Source organism: Cryptomeria japonica, unplaced genomic scaffold, assembly GCF_030272615.1.
Source record: "Cryptomeria japonica unplaced genomic scaffold, Sugi_1.0 HiC_scaffold_689, whole genome shotgun sequence".
NCBI classification, from domain to species: domain Eukaryota; kingdom Viridiplantae; phylum Streptophyta; class Pinopsida; order Cupressales; family Cupressaceae; genus Cryptomeria; species Cryptomeria japonica.
This window is the reverse complement of record NW_026729479.1, coordinates 17,501-37,814: the sequence shown is the minus strand read 5'-3', so window position 1 is coordinate 37,814 and position 20,314 is coordinate 17,501. Positions and strand designations below refer to the sequence as shown.

General features: G+C 60.2%; 2 non-coding genes across 2 annotated transcripts; both read right to left on the bottom strand.

Annotated features, from left to right (window-relative positions):
- Positions 1-226: 226 nt before the first annotated feature.
- Positions 227-345, bottom strand: LOC131872616 (5S ribosomal RNA). The gene has a single exon (XR_009370737.1). It is a non-coding gene; the product is annotated as a 5S ribosomal RNA (ribosomal RNA).
- A 7,804-nt stretch (positions 346-8,149) lies between these two features.
- LOC131872615 (5S ribosomal RNA) lies at positions 8,150-8,268 on the bottom strand. The gene has a single exon (XR_009370736.1). It is a non-coding gene; the product is annotated as a 5S ribosomal RNA (ribosomal RNA).
- Between the last annotated feature and the right edge of the window lie 12,046 nt (positions 8,269-20,314).

Below are 20,314 nucleotides of genomic sequence, written 5' to 3'. Positions count from 1 at the left end.
CACCTGGGTGCGCGCGCAGCACCTCGGGCGCACCGGGGTGCGCGCACAACGCCCGGGTTGCACCGTGGCCTGTGTGCTCGGGGCGCCTCGGGTGCGCGCTCGGTGTCGCCCCCGCGCGCGCGGTAGTGCGGGCAGCGCACCCCGGCCCGGCCCGGCCCCGACGAGAACGCAAACGGGCAAAAGGTTTATTCAAATAGCATTGCGACGCCCGGCGAAAAACTAAAAAAGGGTGCAACACCGGGACTTCCCGGGAGGTCACCCATCCCAGTACTACTCCGGCCCAAGCGCGCTTAACTGCGGAGTTCTGATGGGATCCGGTGCACTAACGCTGGTATGATCGCACCCGTTATGAGCTTGTCGCAGTGTGTACTTAGCAAACCGCGACCCACGTGCGAATCCACCCCGGCCACCCACCCCCGTCGAGGTGCACACCCTCCCTCGCGAAGTGCGCCCCGTTCGCCAAGTGTGAGCCCTGCCCGGGTGCGCGCACCTTGCTAGGGCGTCGGGTGTGCACCCGGCCCGGCCTACGTGCGTGCACCTGGAGGGGGCGTCGTGTGCGTGCAGTGTCCCGTCTGCAACGCGGTGCCCACACACCACCTCGGGCGCAACGACCTGCGCTCACATGTGGGCCGAGTGCACCTTGGTGCATGTTCGGGGCGCCTCGGGTGCACGCTCGATCTTGCCCCGGTGCACCAAGGCGCTCGGTTTGCCCCGGGTGCGCACTTGGTGCAAGGTGGGCACCCAAAATAGGGATCAAGCACCAAAACACAAGTTTCGGGATGCAAAATGGGACCCAAGGACCACAAATGCGTTCCAAGACCCATGATGGGTCCACGAGAACAAAAATGTGTTCCGAGACTTAATAAACAAATATTGGGTTTTAGGAGAAGAAACATGCTCTGATGCCCAAAACGAGAATCGACCCCGAAAAGGCCACAGGCCAAAAGTGGGATGCGAGACAAAAAAAAATGGGACCCGAGGACCAAAATTGGGTTCCCAGGTCGAAGACAGGGCAACCGGACAAGAAACGACCTCTAAGGCTCGAAATGAGTCCCGACGACTAAAACTTGACAAGAAGCACCCATCAGGCACCCAACTCGACACCCATGGGATGCCGACCCACCCGGGCTTCCACCTAGCACACCTTGGCACCCACCCACCCTCGCACCCAACCTCGCACCCAACTTAGCACCTTTGAACCCACATTGGCACTCACCCTGACCCTGGCACCTTGGAACCCACATTGGCACTCACCTTGACCCTGGCACCCACCTTTGCACTCACCTTGGGACCCACCCTGGCTCCCACCTCGGCACCCACCCAGACACCCACCTTGGTTCCTTGGCACCCACCTTGGATCCTTGGCACCCACCCCGACACCCACCTTGGCACGCAACTTGGCTACTTGCCACCCACCTTGGCTCCTTGACGCCCACCCCGACAACCACCCCGTGACCTACCCTGGCTAGGGTTGGTGCACACCCACCCTGGTGCCCACCTTGGCACCCACCCTATGACCCACCTTGGCACGCACCTTAGTACCCACCCCGTTACCCACCCTAGGACCCACCCCGTGACCCACCTTGGCCAGGGTGGGTGCCTTGGTGCGCACAACTTGCCTGGGCTGCACACCAGGGCGGGCTCAAGATGGCACCCGCGTTCCGTTTTTTTCACTATCTTTCAAAACGGAAATTTTAAAATCTCATTTTTTTCTTTTTTTTGCCTTTTCTGGAAATTAGTGAAGGCAGCGCATCAAAGGTGCGCAATGCTGGTGCGAACCCGGGAGCGCTCCGATGTGTGCTCCAAGGTGCGGCGTGCACGAAGTCCGAGCCCGGTTTGCCCCGGGTGCGCACCTCGCGTGCACCTTCGCCGGGGTGAGCACCTTGGCTGGGTTGCGCGCCCTGGTGCGTACCAAGGAGCGCTCTGAAGTGTGCTCCAAGGTGCGGCGTGCACGAAGTCGGAGCCCGGTTTGCCCCGGGTGTGCACCTCGGGTGCGCACCTCGCGTGCACCTTCGCTGCGGTGGGCACCTTGGCTGGGTTGCGCGCCTTGGTGGGCACCATGCAGTGCACGAAGTCGGAGCCCGGTTTGCCCCGGGCGCGCACCTCCGCCAGGGTGGGCACCTTGGTGCGCACAACTTGCCTGGGCTGCGCATCAGGAAGGGCTCAAGATGGCACCCGCGTTCCGTTTTTTTCACTATCTTTCAGAACGGAAATTTTAAAATATCGTTTTTTTTTGCCTTTTCTGGAAATTAGTGAAGGCAGCGCATCAAAGGTGCGCAACGCTGGTGCGAACCTGGGAGCGCTCCGATGTGTGCTCCAAGGTGCGGCGTGCACGAAGTCGGAGCCCGGTTTGCCTCGGGTGCGCCCTGGTGGGCACCATGGTGCGCACCAAGGAGCGCTCCGAAGTGTGCTCCAAGGTGCGGCCTGCACGAAGTCGGAGCCCGGTTTGCCCCGGGTGTGCACCTCGGGTGGGCACCTTGGTGCGCATGCCTTGCCTGGGCTGCGCACCAGGGCGGGCTCAAGATGGCACCCGCGTTCCTTTTTTTTCACTATCTTTCAAAACGGAAATTTTAAAATCTCATTTTTTTTTGCCTTTTTCTGGAAATTAGTGAAGGCAGCGCATCAAAGGTGCGCACCTCGCTGCCCACCACGGTGCGCAACGCCGGTGGGCACCCGGGAGTGCTTCGAAGTGTGCTCCAAGGTGCTGCGTGCACGTTGTCGGAGCCCGGTTTGCCCCGGGTGCGCACCTCGCGTGCACCTTCGTCGGGGTGGGCACCTTGGCTTGGTTTGCCCCGGCTGCGCTCCGAAGCGGGGTTATTGGAGCGCCGCCTCTTTTTTTGTCGGAGCGTTTGGTGGGGTTTCTCGCATTGGCTCTTCCGAGGCCCGGTTGCCACCCTGGCGCGCACGAAGTCGGAAGTAGGGTTAATTGCCCGGGTGCGCACCTTTGCCAGGGTGGCACCTTACCTGGGCTGCGCACCAGGGCGGGCTCAAGATGGCACGCGCGTTCCGTTTTTTTCACTATCTTTCAAAACGGAAATTTTAAAATCTCCTTTTTTTTTTGCCTTTTCTGGAAATTAGTGAAGGCAGCGCATCAAAGGTGCGCACCTCGCTGCCCACCTTGGTGTGCTCTGAGGTGCGCACCCGGGAGCGCTACGAAGTGTGCTCCAAGGTGCGGCGTGCACGTTGTCGGAGCCCGGTTTGCCCCGGGTGCGCACCTCGCCTGCACCTTGGCCGGGGTGGGCACCTTGGCTGGGTTTGCCCAGGGTGCGCTCCGAAGCGGGGTTACTGGAGCGCCCCCTCTTTTTTTGTCAGAGAGTTTGGTGGGGTTTCTCGCATTGGCTCTTCCCAGGCCCGGTTGTTGGGTGCGCTCCCACCCTGGCGCGCGCGAAGTTGGAAGTTGGGTTAATTGCCCGGGCGCGCACCTTCGCCAGGGTGGGCACCTTGGTGCGCAAACCTTGGCTGGGCTGCGCACCAGGGCGGGCTCAAGATGGCACCAGCATTCCCTTTTTCTCACTATCTTTCAAAACGGAAATTTTAAAATCTCGTTTTTTTTTTGCCTTTTATGGAAATTAGTGAAGGCATCGCATCAAAGGTGCGCACCTCGCTGCCCACCTTGGTGTGCTCCGAGGTGCCCACCACGGTGCGCAACGCCGGTGCGAACCCGGGAGCGCCCCGATGTGTGCTCCAAGGTGCGGCGTGCACGAAGTCGGACCCCGGTTTGCCCCGGGTGCGCACCTCGCGTGCACCTTGGTGCGCACACCTTGGCTGGGTTGCGCGGCCTGGTGGGCACCATGGTGCGCACCAAGGAGCGCTCCGAAGTGTGCTCCAAGGTGCGGCGTGCACGAAGTCGGAGCCCGGTTTGCCCCGGGTGCGCACCTTCGCCGCGGTGGGCACCATGGCGTGCACGAAGTCGGAGCCCGGTTTGCCCCGGGTGCGCACCTCGCGTGCACCTTCGCCGGGGTGGGCACCTCGGCTGGGTTGCGCGCCCTGGTGCGCACCAAGGAGCGCTCTGAAGTGTGCTCCAAGGTGCGGCGTGCACGAAGTCGGAGCCCGGTTTGCCCCGGGTGTGCACCTCGCGTGCACCTTCGCTGCGGTGGGCACCTTGGCTGGGTTGCGCGCCTTGGTGGGCACCATGCAGTGCACGAAGTCGGAGCCCGGTTTGCCCCGGGCGCGCACCTCCGCCAGGGTGGGCACCTTGGTGCGCACAACTTGCCTGGGCTGCGCACCAGGAAGGGCTCAAGATGGCACCCGCGTTCCGTTTTTTTCACTATCTTTCAGAACGGAAATTTTAAAATATCATTTTTTTTTGCCTTTTCTGGAAATTAGTGAAGGCAGCGCATCAAAGGTGCGCAACGCTGGTGCGAACCTGGGAGCGCTCCGATGTGTGCTCCAAGGTGCGGCGTGCACGAAGTCGGACCCCGGTTTGCCCCGGGTGCGCACCTCGCGTGCACCTTGGTGCGCACACCTTGGCTGGGTTGCGCGCCCTGGTGGGCACCATGGTGCGCACCAAGGAGCGCTCCGAAGTGTGCTCCAAGGTGCGGCGTGCACGAAGTCGGAGCCCGGTTTGCCCCGGGTGCGCACCTCGCGTGCACCTTCGCCGCGGTGGGCACCATGGCGTGCACGAAGTCGGAGCCCGGTTTGCCCCGGGTGCGCACCTCGCGTGCACCTTCGCCGGGGTGGGCACCTTAGTGTGCAGACCTTGGCTGGGTTGCGCGCCCTGGTGGGCACCATGGTGCGCACCAAGGAGCGCTCCGAAGTGTGCTCCAAGGTGCGGCCTGCACGAAGTCGGAGCCCGGTTTGCCCCGGGTGTGCACCTCGGGTGGGCACCTTGGTGCGCATGCCTTGCCTGGGCTGCGCACCAGGGCGGGCTCAAGATGGCACCCGCGTTCCTTTTTTTTCACTATCTTTCAAAACGGAAATTTTAAAATCTCATTTTTTTTTGCCTTTTTCTGGAAATTAGTGAAGGCAGCGCATCAAAGGTGCGCACCTCGCTGCCCACCACGGTGCGCAACGCCGGTGGGCACCCGGGAGTGCTTCGAAGTGTGCTCCAAGGTGCTGCGTGCACGTTGTCGGAGCCCGGTTTGCCCCGGGTGCGCACCTCGCGTGCACCTTCGTCGGGGTGGGCACCTTGGCTGGGTTTGCCCCGGCTGCGCTCCGAAGCGGGGTTATTGGAGCGCCGCCTCTTTTTTTGTCGGAGCGTTTGGTGGGGTTTCTCGCATTGGCTCTTCCGAGGCCCGGTTGCCACCCTGGCGCGCACGAAGTCGGAAGTAGGGTTAATTGCCCGGGTGCGCACCTTTGCCAGGGTGGGCACCTTACCTGGGCTGCGCACCAGGGCGGGCTCAAGATGGCACGCGCGTTCCGTTTTTTTCACTATCTTTCAAAACGGAAATTTTAAAATCTCCTTTTTTTTTTGCCTTTTCTGGAAATTAGTGAAGGCAGCGCATCAAAGGTGCGCACCTCGCTGCCCACCTTGGTGTGCTCTGAGGTGCGCACCCGGGAGCGCTACGAAGTGTGCTCCAAGGTGCGGCGTGCACGTTGTCGGAGCCCGGTTTGCCCCGGGTGCGCACCTCGCCTGCACCTTGGCCGGGGTGGGCACCTTGGCTGGGTTTGCCCAGGGTGCGCTCCGAAGCGGGGTTACTGGAGCGCCCCCTCTTTTTTTGTCAGAGCGTTTGGTGGGGTTTCTCGCATTGGCTCTTCCCAGGCCCGGTTGTTGGGTGCGCTCCCACCCTGGCGCGCGCGAAGTTGGAAGTTGGGTTAATTGCCCGGGCGCGCACCTTCGCCAGGGTGGGCACCTTGGTGCGCACACCTTGGCTGGGCTGCGCACCAGGGCGGGCTCAAGATGGCACCAGCATTCCCTTTTTCTCACTATCTTTCAAAACGGAAATTTTAAAATCTCGTTTTTTTTTTGCCTTTTATGGAAATTAGTGAAGGCATCGCATCAAAGGTGCGCACCTCGCTGCCCACCTTGGTGTGCTCCGAGGTGCCCACCACGGTGCGCAACGCCGGTGCGAACCCGGGAGCGCCCCGATGTGTGCTCCAAGGTGCGGCGTGCACGAAGTCGGACCCCGGTTTGCCCCGGGTGCGCACCTCGCGTGCACCTTGGTGCGCACACCTTGGCTGGGTTGCGCGGCCTGGTGGGCACCATGGTGCGCACCAAGGAGCGCTCCGAAGTGTGCTCCAAGGTGCGGCGTGCACGAAGTCGGAGCCCGGTTTGCCCCGGGTACGCACCTCGCGTGCACCTTCGCCGGGGTGGGCACCTCGGCTGGGTTGCGCGCCCTGGTGCGCACCAAGGAGCGCTCCGAAGTGTGCTCCAAGGTGCGGCGTGCACGAAGTCGGAGCCCGGTTTGCCCCGGGTGCGCACCTTCGCCGCGGTGCGCACCATGGCGTGCACGAAGTCGGAGCCCGGTTTGCCCCGGGTGCGCACCTCGCGTGCACCTTCGGCGGGGTTGCGCGCCCTGGTGGGCACCATGGTGCGCACCAAGGAGCGCTCCGAAGTGTGCTCCAAGGTGCGGCGTGCACGAAGTCGGAGCCCGGTTTGCCCCGGGTGCGCACCTCGCGTGCACCTTCGGCGGGGTTGCGCGCCCTGGTGGGCACCATGGTGCGCACCAAGGAGCGCTCCGAAGTGTGCTCCAAGGTGCGGCGTGCACGAAGTCGGAGCCCGGTTTGCCCCGGGTGCGCACCTCGCGTGCACCTTCGCCGCGGTGGGCACCATGGCGTGCACGAAGTCGGAGCCCGGTTTGCCCCGGGTGCGCACCTCGCGTGCACCTTCGCCGGGGTGGGCACCTCGGCTGGGTTGCGCGCCCTGGTGCGCACCAAGGAGCGCTCCGAAGTGTGCTCCAAGGTGCGGCGTGCACGAAGTCGGAGCCCGGTTTGCCCCGGGTGCGCACCTCGCGTGCACCTTCGCCAGGGTGGGCACCTCGGTGCGCACACCTTCTCAATGTTTTCTTGCCTTTTCTGGAAATTGGTGAAGGCAGCGCATCAAAGGTGCGCACCTCGGTGTGCTCCGAGGTGCGAACCCGAGAGCGCTCCGAGGTGCCCACGAAGTCGAAAGTCGGGTTAATTGCATTGTTTTCCCCGGGTGCGCTCCGAGGTGCGCAACATCGGCGCGCACCAAGGAGGGCTCCGAAGTGTGCTCCAAGGTGCGCACGATGGCGTGCACCTCTGGTGCGCACGATTCGGAGCTCGGTTTGACCGGGGTGCGCACACCTTGGCTGGGTTGCGCACCTTTTGTGCGCTCCAAGGTGCGCACGAAGTCGGAGCTCGGTTTGCCCCGGGTGCGCACCTTCGCCAGGGTGCGCACCTTGATGCGCACGCCTTGGCTGGGCTGCGCACCTTGGTGGGCGCCATGGTGCGCACCTTTCGTGCGCTCCAAGGTGCGCACGAAGTCGGAGCTCGGTTTGCCCCGGGTGCGCACCTTGGTGGGCGCCATGGTGCACTCCGAGGTGCCCAAGATTGGTGCGCACCAAGGAGCGCTCCGAAGTGCGCTCCAAGGTGCGCGCGAAGTCGAAAGTTGGGTTAATTGTCCGGTTTGCCTCGGGTGCGCACCTTGCGTGCACCTTCGCCAGGGTGGGCGCCTTGGTGCGCACACCTTGGCTGGGCTGCGCACACCTTGGCACCCGCGTTTCCTTCATTTTAAATTTTTTTTTTTTACAATCTCTCAAGTGGGAAATTCTATAATCTCAACTTTTTTTGCCTTTTCAGGAAACTTTTGAATGGAGCGCATCATTGGTGCGCTCCGAAGTGTGCTCCAAAGCTCTCTCCAGCTGCGTGCACCTGCCCCGGCCGCGCACCCGGCCCCGCCCAGCTTCGCTCACCTGTCCCGGGCGTCTGGTGCGGAACCTTAGAGTAAGAAACATCACCGTGCACCTTGGCCAACGTGCGCGACTCGACCGAGCGCGCACTGGCCGAGGTGCACACCGATTTCACCTGGGTGCGCGCGCAGCGCCTCGGGCGCACCGGGGTGCGCGCACAACGCCCGGGTTGCACCGTGGCCTGTGTGCTCGGGGCGCCTCGGGTGCGCGCTCGGTGTCGCCCCCGCGCGCGCGGTAGTGCGGGCAGCGCACCCCGGCCCGGCCCGGCCCCGACGAGAACGCAAACGGGCAAAAGGTTTATTCAAATAGCATTGCGACGCCCGGCGAAAAACTAAAAAAGGGTGCAACACCGGGACTTCCCGGGAGGTCACCCATCCCAGTACTACTCCGGCCCAAGCGCGCTTAACTGCGGAGTTCTGATGGGATCCGGTGCACTAACGCTGGTATGATCGCACCCGTTATGAGCTTGTCGCAGTGTGTACTTAGCAAACCGCGACCCACGTGCGAATCCACCCCGGCCACCCACCCCCGTCGAGGTGCACACCCTCCCTCGCGAAGTGCGCCCCGTTCGCCAAGTGTGAGCCCTGCCCGGGTGCGCGCACCTTGCTAGGGCGTCGGGTGTGCACCCGGCCCGGCCTACGTGCGTGCACCTGGAGGGGGCGTCGTGTGCGTGCAGTGTCCCGTCTGCAACGCGGTGCCCACACACCACCTCGGGCGCAACGACCTGCGCTCACATGTGGGCCGAGTGCACCTTGGTGCATGTTCGGGGCGCCTCGGGTGCACGCTCGATCTTGCCCCGGTGCACCAAGGCGCTCGGTTTGCCCCGGGTGCGCACTTGGTGCAAGGTGGGCACCCAAAATAGGGATCAAGCACCAAAACACAAGTTTCGGGATGCAAAATGGGACCCAAGGACCACAAATGCGTTCCAAGACCCATGATGGGTCCACGAGAACAAAAATGTGTTCCGAGACTTAATAAACAAATATTGGGTTTTAGGAGAAGAAACATGCTCTGATGCCCAAAACGAGAATCGACCCCGAAAAGGCCACAGGCCAAAAGTGGGATGCGAGACAAAAAAAAATGGGACCCGAGGACCAAAATTGGGTTCCCAGGTCGAAGACAGGGCAACCGGACAAGAAACGACCTCTAAGGCTCGAAATGAGTCCCGACGACTAAAACTTGACAAGAAGCACCCATCAGGCACCCAACTCGACACCCATGGGATGCCGACCCACCCGGGCTTCCACCTAGCACACCTTGGCACCCACCCACCCTCGCACCCAACCTCGCACCCAACTTAGCACCTTTGAACCCACATTGGCACTCACCCTGACCCTGGCACCTTGGAACCCACATTGGCACTCACCTTGACCCTGGCACCCACCTTTGCACTCACCTTGGGACCCACCCTGGCTCCCACCTCGGCACCCACCCAGACACCCACCTTGGTTCCTTGGCACCCACCTTGGATCCTTGGCACCCACCCCGACACCCACCTTGGCACGCAACTTGGCTACTTGCCACCCACCTTGGCTCCTTGACGCCCACCCCGACAACCACCCCGTGACCTACCCTGGCTAGGGTTGGTGCACACCCACCCTGGTGCCCACCTTGGCACCCACCCTATGACCCACCTTGGCACGCACCTTAGTACCCACCCCGTTACCCACCCTAGGACCCACCCCGTGACCCACCTTGGCCAGGGTGGGTGCACCCACCCTGGTGCCCACCTTGGCACCCACCCATCCTAGCACCCAGCCTGTGACCGGGCTTGGAACCCAACCTTGCACCCGCACCCGTCTTGGCCAGTGTGGGTGCGCACCCATCCTGGCACCCACGTTGTGACACACCCTTTAACCCACGCACCCTAGCACCCACGTTGGCACCCACCTTGGAACCCAACCTAGCAACTTGGCACCCACCCCGTGACCCACCTTGGCATCCACCATAGCAGTCGCCGACTTGGCACCCACCTCGGCACCCACCTTGACACTTGTGGACCCACCTTGCCACTCACCCTAGCATCGACCCATCCTAGCACCCACCCTGGCACCTTTGCACCCTAGCACTCACCCATCCTAGCACCTAACCTGTGACCCACCTTGACACTCACCCTCGCACCCACCTTGGAACCCAACCTAGCACCCACCCACCCTGACACCAACCCTAGCACCTACCCACCCTTGCACCCACCCTGTGACCCATCTTGGCACCCACCCATCCTACCACTCAACCTATCACCCACCTTCTCACCCACCTTGGCATCCACCTTAGCACCCACCCACACTGGCACCTTGGCACCCACCTCGGGCAAGGTGGGTGCACACCCACCCTGGCACCCAATTTAGAACCCACCGAGCATGTTACCCACCTTGGCACCCACATTGCAGCCCACCCTAGTACCCACCCTATGACCCACATTGGCATCCACACCCTAGCACCCAGGCACCTCGACACCCGCCTTGACACCCACCCTAGCACTGAACCTGTGACCCACCTTGGAACTCACCCTAGAACCCACCCACCCTGTGAACCACCTTGGCATCCACCTTAGCACCCACCCACCTTGGCACCCACTCTAGCACTCACCCATCCTAACACCCAACTTGTTACCCACCTTGGCACCCGCCCTCGCGTCCACCTTGAAACCCACCCTAGCACCCACCCACGCAGGAGCCCACCTTGGCACCCAACCTAACACCCACGCATCCTGGCACCCAACTTGTGACCCACCTTGGAACCCACCCTAGTACCCACCTTTGAACCCACTATATCACCAACCCACCTTGGCACCCACCCTATGACCCTCTTTGGAATCCACCCTAGCACGCACCCACCCTGGCACCCACCATGGAGCGCACCCTAGCACCCACCCACCTCGGCACGCACCTCAACACCCACCTTGGTGTGCGCACTGCGCCAACCTCTCAAAGACCCTATGTGGTGCGCTCCAAAGTGTACACCTTTGGTGCGCTCCAAGGTGCGCACCTTTGGTGCACACCGAGGTGCACACCAAAGTGTGCACCGAGGTGAGCACCAAAGTGCACTCCAGGGTGCACACCAAGGCGTGCACCTTTGGTGCGGTCAATGCAAACGAATTCGGAAGTTGGGGTCGATGTCCTAATCGCTGCTGCAGACTACACGTATGAGAATCGGACAAATAGCTTTATATAGGGGAGGTGTTGCGTTTGATGGGTCGACTCCCCTGGTTGTGTGCACTGCACCAACTTCAAAGACCCTGTCTTGTTTAAGAAGTCAAAAGTTGGGGTGGATGTCCTAATCATTGCTGCAGTCTACGCATGTATGAGAATCAGACAAATAGCTTATATAGGGGAGGTGTTGCATTCGGTGGGTTGACTCCCCTGGTTGTGCGCACTGCGCCAACCTCAAAGACCCCGCATAGCAGAAGAAGTCGGAAGTCGGATTTTGGTGAGCACCAAGGCGTGCACCTTTGGTGCGGTCAACGCAGACGAATTCAGAAGTTGGGGTGGATGTCCTAATCGTTGTTGCAGGCTACACATGTATGAGAATCAGACAAATAGCTTATATAGGGGAGGTGTTGGGTTTGATGGGTCAACTCCCTTGGTTGTGCGCATTACGCCAACCTCAAAGACCTTGTTTTCGTTAAGAAGTCAAAAGTTGGGGTCAATGTCCTAATGGCTCCTGCAGGCTACACATGTATGAGAATCGGACAAATAGCTTATATAGGGGAGGTGTTGGGTTTGATGGGTCGACTCCCCTGGTTGTGCGCATTACGTCAACCTCAAAGACCTTGTTTTCGTTAAGAAGTCAAAAGTTGGGGTCGATGTCCTAATTGCTCCTGTAGACTACACATGTATGAGAATCAGACAAATAGCTTATATAGGGGAGGTGTTGGGTTTGATGGGTTGACTCCCCTAGTTGTTCGCATTACACCAACCTCAAAGACCTTGTTTTCGTTTAGAAGCCGAAAGTTGGGGTCGATGTCCTAATTGCTCCTGCAGGCTACGCATGTATGAGAATCAGACAAATAGCTTATATAGGGGAGGTGTTGGGTTTGATGGGTCGACTCCCCTGGTTGTGCGCATTGCGCCAACCTCAAAGACCCTGCATTGCGGATGAAGTCGAAAGTCAGAGTTTGGTGTGCTACAAGGTGTGGTCGAAGGTGCTCACCTAGGTGTGCACCTTTGGAGCACAGGAAAAGTGCCCTCCAAAAGTGCGCACCTTTGGAGTGCACAAAAGTGCCCTCCAAAAGTGCGCACCTTTGGAGCGCAGAAAAGTGCCCTCCAAAAAGTGCCCTCCAAAAGTGCGCACCTTTGGAGCGCAGAAAAGTGCCCTCCAAAAAGTGCCCTCCAAAAGTGCGCACCTTTGGAGCGCAGAAAAGTGCCCTCCAAAAAGTGCCCTCCAAAAGTGCGCACCTTTGGAGCGCAGAAAAGTGCCCTCCAAAAGTGCGCACCTTTGGAGCGCAGAAAAGTGCCCTCCAAAAAGTGCCCTCCAAAAGTGCGCACCTTTGGAGCGCAGAAAAGTGCCCTCCAAAAAGTGCCCTCCAAAAGTGCGCACCTTTGGAGCGCAGAAAAGTGCCCTCCAAAAAGTGCCCTCCAAAAGTGCGCACCTTTGGAGCGCAGAAAAGTGCCCTCCAAAAAGTGCCCTCCAAAAGTGCGCACCTTTGGAGCGCAGAAAAGTGCCCTCCAAAAAGTGCCCTCCAAAAGTGCGCACCTTTGGAGCGCAGAAAAGTGCCCTCCAAAAGTGCGCACCTTTGGAGCGCACAAAAGTGCCCTCCAAAAGTGCGCACTTTTGGTGCGCACCAAGGCGCTGGTTCGGTCGTTGCAGGCGAGTTCGGAAGTTGGGGTCGATGTCCTGAGCGGAGGTGCAAACTACACAGGTGTCGGAATCGGACAAATAGCTTATATAGGGGAGGTGTATGCTTCGATGGGTCGACTCCCCAGGTTGAGCGCACCGCGCCAACCTCAAAGACCCTACGGTATGGATGAAGTCGGAAGTTGGGTCCGATGACCAATTCGATTAGTAGGTATGCTCATGAGGTCGGAATTTGGGTCCGATGACCTGCCATGTGCAGGAAGGCGAATGTTGACACTGTGCGTTGCAAGGTGCACACCAAGGCGCTGGTGCGGTCTTTTTAGTCGAGTTCGGAAGTTGGGGTCGATGTCCTGATCGGAGGTGCAAGCTACACAGGTGTGGGAATCGGACAAATAGCTTATATAGGGGAGGTGTATGCTTCGTTGGGTCGACTCCCCGGGTTGAGCGCACCGCGCCAACCTCAAAGACCCTACGGTATGGATGAAGTCGGAAGTTGGGTCCGATGACCGATTCGATATGTAGGCATACTCGCGAGGTCGGAATTTGGGTCCGATGACCTGCCACGTGCAGGAAGGCGAATGTTGGCACTGTGCGTTGCAAGGTGCGCACCAAGGCGCTGGTTCGGTCGTTGGAGGCGAGTTCGGAAGTTGGGGTCGATGTCTTGATCGGAGGTGCAAACTACACAGGTGTGGGAATCGGACAAATAGCTTATATAGGGGAGGTGTATGCTTCGTTGGGTCGACTCCCCGGGTTGAGCGCACCGCGCCAACCTCAAAGACCCTACGGTATGGATGAAGTCGGAAGTTGGGTCCGATGACCGATTCGATATGTAGGCATACTCGCGAGGTCGGAATTTGGGTCCGATGACCTGCCATGTGCAGGAAGGCGAATGTTGGGACTGTGCGTCGCAAGGTGCGCACCAAGGCGCTGGTGCCGTCGTTGCAGTCGAGTTCGGAAGTTGGGGTCGATGTCCTGGTCAGAGGTGCAAACTACACAGGTGTGGGAATCGGACAAATAGCTTATATAGGGGAGGTGTATGCTTCGATGGGTCGACTCCCTGGGTTGAGCGCACCGCGCCAACCTCAAAGACCCTACAGTATGGATGAAGTCGGAAGTTGGGTCCGATGACCGATTCGATACGTAGGCATATTGGCGAGGTCTGAATTTGTGTCCGATGACCTGCCATGCGCAGGAAGGCGGAATTTGGGTCCGATGACCGAGTTGATGGCGTGCCATGCGCAGAAAGGCGGAATTTGGGTCCGATGACCGAGTTGATGTTGATGGCCCGCCATGCACAGGAAGGCGGAATTTGGGTCCGATGACCGATTTGAAGGCGTGCCATACGCAAAAAGGCGGAGTTTGGGTCCGATGACCGAGTTGATATTGATGGCCCGCCATGCGCAGGAAGGCGGAATTTGGGTCCGATGACCTGACATACGCATGGAGTCCGACTCGGGGGCCGATGTTCGATTCGATGACTTGCATTGTGGGTAAAGTCGGAAGTTGTGGTCTTTGACCCGATTCGATGACCAGACTTCGGCTGCTTGAGAATCGGACAAATAACTTATATAGGGGAGGTAGTGTTCTCGAGCATCCTCCCCCCGTGCCCGTTTATGTCGATTGATGCTGGTGCTCGACTGGTTGGAGCGCTCGGATGCAAAAATCTTGCACCAGGATTTATCGATTGTGATGGACACGGCAAGTCTCCTGATTGCTATGCAGGAGCTCATCGTGAATCTCTATGCGGCCTTGGTATGGACTCGACCTGCGGAATGGTTCGGCAATGGTAGTCGCTCCAACACGTCCTTGCAATGGCCACAGAGGTGATTCGACTAGAGCTCCAGTCTAGCTTTTGGGTTGCTTGGCGGACTGGTATAGCCGCGATCGAGTTCCGGCCATGAACGTTTTAGATAGCTCTTGGGCTTTCTGGGACGGAAGTCGGAAGTTTGGGCTGTTGTCCGATTTGATGACCATTCTTCGGATGTGTGAGAATCGGACAAATAACTTATATAGGGGACTGTGTTGTCTCACGCAGCCCCCTCCGTGCCCCTCTATCTCGACCGATGTTGGTGCTTGAAAGGGTTGGGATCGCTCGGATTTATAAACGTGCACCACCATTTGTCGAGTGTGAGGGACGCGGCAGGTCTCCTAAATGCTATGCGGGCGCTCTCTGAGAATCTCTATCCGGCCTCGACACAGACTAGTCTTGCTGAATGGTTTGGCACTGGTAGTCGATCCAACACGTCGTTGTTGTGGCCGCCTAGGCGATTCGATTCGAGCCCCCGTCTAGCTTTTGGGTTGCTTGGCGGATTTTGCCCTATCCGCAAGTGAGCTCGGTCCCTAAACGTTCGAGAAACCCGATTGCTATGCGCCGACTCTCTTTCTTGCGAGCCTCCATCTAGCTTTTGGGTCTCTACGGAACGGAAGTCGGAATCTGGGACCGTTGTTTGATTCGACGAGGCAGACTACGGTTGTGCGAGAATCGGACAAATAACTTATATAGGGGAGGTGTTGACTGGAGCATTCTCCCCCGTGCCCCTCTAACTCGACCAATGCTGGCGCTCGAACGGTGGTAGCGCTCGGATTTTCATTGAGCGCTAGCATTGGTCGATTTAGAGGGGCATGCGAGATTCCCGAATGCTATGCGAGGGCTCTAACGGAAATGTCTATTGGTTTCGGTATGGATGCAATTGCGAGTGGTTCGGCAAAGGTAGTCGTTCCGATGCGTCCATGTCGTGGCCAAATCGATAATTCGATTTGAGCCCTCGTATAGCATTTGGGTCTCTCGATGTGATTCCGCATTCCAGTCCCTTTGGGCACTGCTTGAGCCGCATCCCAGGGGGTTCCCTTCCCAATAATCTGCCTCGCAACCCGATTGCTATGCGGTGAGGCTCCTCGGCCGCCTCGGAACTATCTGTGTATCAGACGCATCGCGGGATAAGGGGTTGGCAACGGTAGTCGCCCCAAGCGCGTCCGATGCTTGGACCATTCCGAGGCGGCCCTGAAGCCTCTTCCGTCTAGCCGTTGGGTCCTTCTCGCCGCATCCCTCGCCTCGCACCCCGATTGCTATGCGGTGAGGCTCCTCGGCCGCCTCGGAACTATCTGTGTATCGGACGCGTCGCGGGATAAGGGGTTGTCACTGGTAGTCGCCCCAAGCGCGTCCGATGCTTGGACCATTCCGAGGCGGCCCTGAAGCCTCTTCCGTCTAGCCGTTGGGTCCTTCTCGCCGCATCCCTCGCCTCGCACCCCGATTGCTATGCGGTGAGGCTCCTCGGCCGCCTCGGAACTATCTGTGTATCGGACGCGTCGCGGGATAAGGGGTTGTCATTGGTAGTCGCCCCAAGCGCGTCCGATGCTTGGACCATTCCGAGGCGGCCCTGAAGCCTCTTCCGTCTAGCCGTTGGGTCCTTCTCGCCGCATCCCTCGCCTCGCACCCCGATTGCTATGCGGTGAGGCTCCTCGGCCGCCTCGGAACTATCTGTGTATCGGACGCGTCGCGGGATAAGGGGTTGTCACTGGTAGTCGCCCCAAGCGCGTCCGATGCTTGGACCATTCCGAGGCGGCCCTGAAGCCTCTTCCGTCTAGCCGTTGGGTCCTTCTCGCCGCATCCCTCGCCTCGCACCCCGATTGCTATGCGGTGAGGCTCCTCGGCCGCCTCGGAACTATCTGTGTATCGGACGCGTCGCGGGATAAGGGGTTGTCACTGGTAGTCGCCCCAAGCGCGTTCGATGCTTGGACCATTCCGAGGCGGCCCTGAAGCCTCTTCCGTCTAGCCGTTGGGTCCTTCTCGCCGCATCCCTCGCCTCGCACCCCGATTGCTATGCGGTGAGGCTCCTCGGCCGCCTTGGAACTATCTGTGTATCGGACGCGTCGCGGGATAAGGGGTTGTCACTGGTAGTCGCCCCAAGCGCGTCCGATGCTTAGACCATTCCGAGGCGGACCCGAAGCCTCTTCCGTCTAGCCGTTGGGTCCTTCTCGCCGCATCCTTCGCCTCGCACCCCGATTGCTATGCGGTGAGGCTCCTCGGCCGCCTCGGAACTATCTGTGTATCGGACGCGTCGCGGGATAAGGGGTTGTCACTGGTAGTCGCCCCAAGCGCGTCCGATGCTTGGACCATTCCGAGGCGGACCCGAAGCCTCTTCCGTCTAGCCGTTGGGTCCTTCTCGCCGCATCCCTCGCCTCGCACCCCGATTGCTATGCGGTGAGGCTCCTCGGCCGCCTTGGAACTATCTGTGTATCGGACGCGTCGCGGGATAAGGGGTTGTCACTGGTAGTCGCCCCAAGCGCGTCCGATGCTTGGACCATTCCGAGGCGGACCCGAAGCCTCTTCCGTCTAGCCGTTGGGTCCTTCTCGCCGCATCCCTCGCCTCGCACCCCGATTGCTATGCGGTGAGGCTCCTCGGCCGCCTTGGAACTATCTGTGTATCGGACGCGTCGCGGGATAAGGGGTTGTCACTGGTAGTCGCCCCAAGCGCGTCCGATGCTTGGACCATTCCGAGGCGGCCCCGAAGCCTCTTCCGTGTAGCCGTTGGGTCCTTCTCGCCGCATCCCTCGCCTCGCACCCCGATTGCTATGCGGTGAGGCTCCTCGGCCGCCTTGGAACTATCTGTGTATCGGACGCGTCGCGGGATAAGGGGTTGTCACTGGTAGTCGCCCCAAGCGCGTCCGATGCTTGGACCATTCCGAGGCGGCCCCGAAGCCTCTTCCGTGTAGCCGTTGGGTCCTTCTCGCCGCATCCCTCGCCTCGCACCCCGATTGCTATGCGGTGAGGCTCCTCGGCCGCCTTGGAACTATCTGTGTATCGGACGCGTCGCGGGATAAGGGGTTGTCACTGGTAGTCGCCCCAAGCGCGTCCGATGCTTGGACCATTCCGAGGCGGACCTGAAGCCTCTTCCCTCTAGCCGTTGGGGCTTTCTCGCCGCATCCCTCGCCTCGCACCCTGATTGCTATGCTGTGAGGCTCCTCGGCCGCCTTGGAACTATCTGTGTATCGGACGCATCGCGGGATAAGGGGTTGGCAGTGGTAGTCGCCCCAAGCGCATCCGATGCTTGGACCATTCCGAGGCGGCCCTGCAGCCTCTTCCGTCTAGCCGTTGGGGCCATCTCGCCGCATCCCCCACCTCGCACCACGATTGCTATGCGGTGAGGCTCCTTGGCCGCCTCGGAACTATCTGTGTATCGGACGCATCGCGGGATAAGGGGTTGTCACTGGTAGTCGCCCCAAGCGCGTCCGATGCTTGGACTATTCCGAGGCGGCCCTGCAGCCTCTTCCGTCTAGCCGTTGGGGCCATCTCGCTGCATCCCCCACCTCCTCGGCCGCCTCGGAACTATCTGTGTATCGAACGCATCGCGGGATAAGGGGTTGGCAGTGGTAGTCGCCCCAAGCGCGTCCGATGCTTGGACTATTCCGAGGCAGCCCTGCAGCCTCTTCCGTCTAGCCTTTGGGGCCATCTCGCCGCATCCCTCGCCTCGCACCCCGATTGCTATGCGGTGAGGCTCCTCGGCCGCCTGGGAACTATCTTCGTATCGGACGCATCGCGGGATAAGGGGTTGTCACTGGTAGTCGCCCCAAGCGCGTCCGATGCTTGGACTATTCCGAGGCGGCCCTGTGGCCTCTTCCGTCTAGCCGTTGGGGCCATCTCGCCGCATCCCCCACCTCGCACCCCGATTGCTATGCGGTGAGGCTCTTCGGCCGCCTTGGAACTATCTTCGTATCGGACGCATTGCGGGATAAGGGGTTGTCACTGGTAGTGGCCCCAAGCGCGTCCGATGCTTGGACTATTCCGAGGCGGCCCTGCAGCCTCTTCCGTCTAGCCGTTGGGGCCATCTCGCCGCATCCCCCACCTCGCACCCCGATTGCTATGCGGTGAGGCTCCTCGGCCGCCTTGGAACTATCTTCGTATCGGACGCATCGCGGGATAAGGGGTTGTCACTGGTAGTCGCCCCAAGCGCGTCCGATGCTTGGACTATTCCGACGCGGCCCTGTGGCCTCTTCCGTCTAGCCGTTGGGGCCATCTCGCCGCATCCCCCACCTCGCACCCCGATTGCTATGCGGTGAGGCTCCTCGGCCGCCTTGGAACCATCTTCGTATCGGACGCATCGCGGGATAGGGGGCTGTCACTGGTAGTCGCCCCAAGCGTGTCCGATGCTTGGACCATTCCTAGGCGGCCCTGAAGCCTCTTCCGTCTAGCCGTTGGGGCCTTCCCGCCCCATCCCTCGCCTCGCACCCCCGATTGCTATGCGGTGAGGCTCCTCGGCCGCCTTGGAACCATCTGTGTATCGGACGCATCGCGGGATAAGGGGTTGGCACTGGCAGTCGCCCCAAGCGCGTCCGATGCTTGGACCATTCCGAGGTGGCCCTGAAGCCTCTTCCGTCTAGCCGTTGGGGCCTTCCCGCCCCATCCCTCGCCTCGCACCCCGATTGATATGCGGTGAGGCTCCTCGGCCGCCTTGGAACTATCTGTGTATCGGACGCATCGCGGGATAAGGGGTTGGCACTGGTAGTCGTCCCAATCGCATCCGATGCTTGGACCATTCCGAGGCGGCCCTGCAGCCTCTTCCGTTTAGCCGTCGGGGCCTTCCCGCCGCATCCCTCGCCTCGCATCCCGATTCCTATGCGGTGAGTCTTCTCGGCCGCCGCGGAACTATACCTGTTATTGCTACTGCATCCTTCGGCTGGTAACCTCCTCTGCCGCCTTGGAACGTTCTCTTTGTCGGACGCGTCGCGGGATAAGGGGTTGGCACTGGTAGTCGCCCCAAGCGCGCCCGATGCATAGACCGCTCCGAGTCGACCTTGCTTTCAGCCTCTCACATGCATAGACCTCTCTGAGTCGACCCTGCAGCCTCTCACGTTTAGCCTTTGGAATCTCGCCTCACAACATGATTGCTATCCTTGATGCATCCCTTGCCTCGAGCCCTGATTGCTTTCTTGGCTGCATCCCTCCTCTCCTCACAGCCCGGTTGTCATCACTGCTTCATCCGTCGCTTCATGCATTCTGGCTGCTGGGCCCTTCCCACCGCACACCTCGATTGCTATCTCTTCTGCATCACACACCCCGATTGCTATCTCTGCTACATCCCTCGGCTCTCACTTCTGCATCCTTCGCCTCACACCTCGATTGCTATCAATGCTGCATCCGTAACCTCACACCCCGATTGCTATGCGGGGAGGCTCCTTGGCCGCCTTGGAAATTTCTGTGTGTCGGACGCACCGCGGGATAAGGGGTTGGCACTGGTAGTCGCCCCAAGTGCGCCCGATTCTTAGACCGCTTCGAGGTGACCTCGTAGCCTCTTTCGTCCAGGCTTCCTGCCTTCAACGCCCTTTTTACACCTCGATTGCTATGCGCGGGCTCGTTGGCGTCTATCACCTCTCTGCGAAGAGTGGCACGATGATTGTTGGGGTAAATCGTAGCAGTCCGATCTCTGGCCTTGGGCCATTGTGAGGGCTGATCGATTTCCTGTGCGCATCTCGTGTTCGCCCAGTAACAGACTCGACGACTTGTAATCGGTCTTGTTCCCGATTGTTCCTGGAGGTAGTCTTCGGAACTCTTGGATTTGACCTGTCACTCGAACTGTCCTCTTCCGAGGATGCTTGTGTGTGTGTGCTTGTGCCATTTCCTTGGCGGTATTAACGAGATATTAAAGAGCGGAGTGAGCGCCTCGCCCAGCTATGTTTGGGGCTCTCACTCCCTTACCCGGTGTGCGACC